Raw genomic sequence first — 6,000 nt, 5'->3', positions numbered from 1 at the left:
GCCCCCGGCAATCTACTGATTGCGGGAGGCATATTGTGCATCCTGTCCGCCGTCGTTTCGTCCGTCCGTACTAGGTTACCCCCTCTCCCCCCCCCTCCCAAATGGGGACCGGTTCGTCTTGATCAATTCCTTTTACTAGAATGTATTGATACTAATGCAGATGTAACCGATGTGATCATTCTCAATCTTCAGACATCTCCTGACCTCAGTTTTGTCCCTTGACCTTGAAATCATTTTGGACCTTAGTGTGCTTTATTTGGGCCATCTATTGGTTTAACAAATGGGACCGTTTGTCTAGTATCATACCCCTTACTACAATGACTTTTATAGTTATTGCATGGCATACCTGTGACCATTCCTTCATTTCAATATCACCTGACCTCATTTGACATTGACCTTGACCTCATTTTTGGACTTAGGTTGATTTATAAATGGCCATTTCTTGGTTAATCCAAATGGGACCAGTTTCTCTGCATCAAATGAACCCTTACTAGAATGACTTGAGTTACTATATGCAGATTGTAACCTCGACCCATCCTCATTTCAGACATTACGATGCTCAGTTTATGACCTTGACCTTGGACCCTCATTTGGACTTAGGTCAAACAGTATTTGATTTAGATTCACGAAAGTTTGCTCGCGTCATAATCATGATACGAACTTGGCGCCTTTTATTTTCATCGGGGTCGCTAATTATTTCCAGAGTTACGGCCTGAAAATATCAATGTAGGTCAAAAAAACGCATTTTCGCTTGTGACCGCCTACCCTACAAAAGAATATTACATTATAAATTGATTAAACCTTGCATTAAGTCTTTATCTCTGATATGAACATGCGTACTCCTATTTTTTGTCTGTCTCTTTCCATATTTTCAGAGTAATGGTCCCTGAAAATAGTCAAAAATGGCCATTTTCAACTTTGACGCACCCTAGATAATAAGTATATGATATAAATGGATGAAAACTTGCGCGAGGTTTTTCTCATGATATAAACTTGCACATTTCTTATTTTGGGTGGCTCAACCCCTTTGTTAAAAATCATAATTTTGGTGGCTTATTACAGAGTTATGGCCTTGAATAGCAAAAATAGTGGATTTTTGTGGTTTTTGATGTTCATAACTCAAAAAAAGTATATGGCCTAGAATAATACGTATCATTTTTCATAAAAATGTTTGTTGAAGGCTACCCCCAAACTGCTGCAACATTTGAAAGTATTTTCCATTATTTGTGACAAATAGTACCTGGTGACATACAGGCACATTCTAGTTGAGAACCTAAGTTCATGTACTGCCAAACCGCCGATTAGTGTAGTGCGCTGTTTAGGACAGCTCTTTTTCCTTTTGGGACGTTTTTGTCGCGGTACTGCATGTAGCTGTAAATTGTAGGGACGGAATGCATTTAAAGCATTTTTCTAACGCAACAGTCAGACTTTTACTTCAGGTAGACTGTACATACTAGACTGATTTATATATTTCTACATGTTTTCTTATTGAAGAATTCAATTTCATAGAGTACAAAAGCCAGTCTTATTTTAGAGTATTTTCACAGAGGGAATGATGTTTGAAATTATCATGTATTGGGCATAGAATATAAACTGGCTCAGTTGTACATTTAATCATAAAAATGTAAAAAAGATATATCATAGTCAAAAGAGCTGTATATTTACACAGTATCTGTTACAAAATACTACTTTCACAATGTTTAAAGTTTGAACTGAATTAGGAGGGTATTATGCTAATAAAAATTATATAAAAGTCATATAGTGAAAGCACACGTCATATTTTTCAGTAAGTCAATCAAGTTAGAAACATAATCATAAAATACGCAATTAATGAAGAAAATATCATCTACATTTATTAATGTAACTCGCCTTCATTATCTTAGTGTTGATTTAAAAGTGAGCATTGTGGAGGATTTTTCTGGCATGAGTTTACTTCTTTTCTTTTTTATCACTGTTCAGATATACATGTATTCTATAATAAAGTTCTACAATAACCTGTTCAATAATAATTTCCTCAATATATGCCAATACAGTAATGAAAATTGCACGCATGATCTTTGTTTACCAAAATCTGGCATCCTTTAATAAAAAAAATTTTCAAAGGTTTTTAAGTAGAACACAATTAGTGTCAGGATTCAAGTGGTTTCTCGGTCAGTTTTTTAGAAAAGCCAATTTTACGATTATAATACGTTAATTTGATTAATTGGAACGGTATAAAATTAAAAAGATTTTCATCGATCTTTCGCCAAATTGTGTCTTTGTGCGTAATATCTCGGCCAGGTTTGATCGCTTTAGGCACTTTTGAATTATGGCCATTGAATTACTCGAAATCTGCAAATTTAAACTTGTCAGCCCTCTCTACAGTTTTCATTCGTTCTTCACCAAACTTAATGACTTTGATTGTGGGCCATACTGTAATGACAATCTCTGTGGGACAGACTTAATGACAATCTTTGTAGGCATAATATCTCGTGCCAAGTGATTCCAGCAAAATAGACCCTGGCACTCTTGGATTATTGCCCTTGAATTGCTCGAAAAACTGCAAATTTAGACTTGTCCCTCTCTCAATCGAACAATTTTCATCCGATCTTCCCCAAACCTGCATATAAAGTTTGTGGACATAATATTCCCTCAGCCAAGTTTGAATAGCAGTCAAGCCAGCATCCGCCCCAATGCACTGTGGATTATTGGCTGGAATTTCTCTTAATTGCAAATTTAGCTTGTATGCCTCTACAACAGTTTTCATCCGATCTCGACAATAGCTTGCTGACAATGATTATGTGCATATAATCTACCCCGCTAAGTTTTGATACCAGTCAGAAATCGCACTCGCTTATATTATAAAACGTAGCTGTTAACTGATTGCCAGGAACTGCTATTGTCTCGAGATAATCAATCTATTATTTGGAAATCTCAAAGAGTCATCAATGTTAAAACAATATGATATAATATAATAGGGTTATTGTAAAAGTCGCTAGAGTCTGAGTGCAGTATTCCGCTCGGCAGCGACCCCGAGTGTGATCCGACTGGCAAATTCCACGAGAGCCGAATACAAGTCCCAGATCTAGCTACTGTGTTTCTAATGACCCTTCATAAAATACCTTTACCATTTTGATTTTGTTTTATTCTTTAACGAAATCTTTAATGTTTATCGGGATTATAGGGACGTGTACTGAAGTTTTTATGTGTGCTATTTATTAGAAATGTGTCGGGTCTGCATATTAATGAATATAGACAGGCAGATACAATACGGAGTTTAAAGGGTAAAAATACGGAATTTTTGTATGGTGTTCATATTTAATTGAGTAATACAAAGCCGATTTTTTTTTACAGAATTTATACTAGGTATTTAATAAAAACTAAATAATGGCACCTCTTCCTATGACTACAAAAAGTTGACTGTTTCGAATTTTACAGGTTTTGACTTCGATAAGAATCTAAAGCTGCAAATCCATATCTTAAATCATTTGATTGGAAATGGATACTTTGCATGAATGATTCCAATATAAAGTAGAGTTTTAACAGGCCGATTTTAAATCTATTGATGGATATCTGAAAAAAATAGTCATGAAAACTTGAGAGGTCTGTGTGAACTTTTGCTTAGTATACATTCTTTTATAACTTAGGACTCAAAGTGTTTTTATTAAAATTGCGTTTGAAGTCCAGTTACGTTTAAAATATTGGCAAAAATAGTGTTGCGTAAGAAGATTTTAATGTGTTTATCTAGCCTATAGGACATGCCCTCATGTTAGCATAAGTGTGCACAGGGTTATGAAAATATCCAATGTCGGCTTTTTAACAGAAAAATTTAACGAGTATTCTCTCGCAATTGATTGGATAGTCTCCCTTATGATTCCTCGCCTAGGGCAGAGTGATTTAGTTTTGGGATTGTCCGTCCGTCTGTCTGTTAGTACATTCCGGAGCCATATCAAGGAAGTGGTTTGGATATATATAAATAAAAATGTCATGTTAGACAGGTGTACATGTTACCCTTATAGGGAAATGCGGGCCAGTCAAGTTTCCTGAACTAGATTGCATGAGTAACACCAGAGGTTTTGAACCTAGTGTGCATGCAGTTTATAGTGTTCAACTTTATATTATATACAAATCATGACAATTTCTGCCTTCATATTTGTGGACATAATTGACCTGCAGAATTAGATTTGGCTTTAAATATTCTTGCATGGGACTGCTTAATGATTCTATTAAATTCTATTAATTTGTCACGCGAGAAAAAAACACAGTTGAACAGTGCCATAAAACAGTTTACGAAACGCCGTTGAGTGAAGCATGACATGCATTAATGGATACATGTATGTTTAAAATAAAGCGAAAAAAAAATTGTATAATAGATGATATAAGGAATGATTCGGCATGAATACATGCGTGTGATTGAAGCAGCATTGGAACCCCAATTACGTACAATGTATTTAGTTACCAATATATGAACTATGGATCATGGTATGAAATATAAAAATCAGCTTTAGGAACCCAGACATATCTACACTCAATAGTGGACGGTCGACAATCTGTTTTTAGCTCGTCTATACGAAAGTATAAGGAGTGCTATCCTATCGACGGCGTTGGCTTTCAGGCGTCTTTCCGCGTCCCCATCTTGGTGGAAAGTTTTTACACATTCTCTTTTTATGCCCCGGCAATCTAGTGAGGCGAGAAGGCATATAGGATCAATGCTGTCCGTCCGTCCGTTCGTCAAGTTCGTACGAGGTTAAACTAATGAACCGTTTCGTCTAGCATCAATACCCTTATAGAATGACTTGATACTAATGCGGATGTACCTGTGACCATTCACCATACTTCAGGACATCACATGACCTCAGTTTGCCTTGACATTGACCTCATTTTGGACTTAGCAAAAAGTTGCTTTTTATGGGCCATCTCATGTTTAAACTCCGAAATGGGAAAAGTTTCTCCTAGTATCAATACCCCTTTACTTGAATGACTTGATACTAATGGCAGATGTAAACTGTGACCATTCCTTATCTTTTTCAGACATCATCTGACCTTAAGACTTTGCATCTTGACCTTGACCTAATTTTGGACTTAAGGTTGCTGATTATGGGCCATCTCTTGGTTACACCATGATGGACCGTTCTCGCTTAGCATCAATACCCTTACTAGTAAGACTTGATTACTAATGCAGATGGGACCTGTGACCATCCTTTCCTCATCTTTCAGGAATCACATGACTTCGTATGACCTGACCATGACCTCATTTTCTTGATTAGTTGTTTATATGGGCTATATTTGGTGTAACCCAAATGGGGACCGTCATTTTCGTCTAGCATCAATATCCCTTACTAGAATTGATGTGATACTATATGCAGATGTAACTGTGAGATTCCTCATCTTCAGGACATCGCCTGACCTCAGTTTTACTTGAATTAGAACTCGTCCTTGACTTAGGTTGCGTTTTAATCGACTAAGGATGCGACCGGGTGACATCTGAAAGAGTTTATTGAACGCAGTTTCTTGTTTAAAGCTTATTTCTGTAATCACTTGATTGGATTTTGTTTCAAACGTTGAAAAATAGTTATTCCTCATCATCACACAATTATCTGACATAAGAGTATGACGCTGGCCACCAATATTTCATGATTTATACCCCTTTTCACTTAGATTTTCAGGTTAAAGTTGGATGCATTTTCACTTTATTCTGTATTTCTGAATGGATTTGATTGATACATACATAGTTGCCTCAACATCTCCATCACATGATATAAGGTAGTTATAACTCTGGCCAAATTTTTTCATGAAGTATTTCCCCGTTTTACTTAAGACTTTTAGGTTAGTTTTGATGCACTTTCACTGTGTCACTGTTTTACTGAATGAATTTGATTCAAACGTTAAAATGGTTTTTCAACATCATTACCTACACCTATATGACTTGGGTGATAACTCTGGCACCCATTTTTCTTTTTATTTTTCCCCCGTTTTACTTAGAATGTCAGTAAAGTTTTGATGCACTTTCACTCTATCTCT

Source organism: Mercenaria mercenaria, chromosome 13, assembly GCF_021730395.1.
Source record: "Mercenaria mercenaria strain notata chromosome 13, MADL_Memer_1, whole genome shotgun sequence".
Classification (NCBI taxonomy): Eukaryota; Metazoa; Mollusca; class Bivalvia; order Venerida; family Veneridae; genus Mercenaria; species Mercenaria mercenaria.
Note: the sequence above shows the minus strand (reverse complement) of the source record.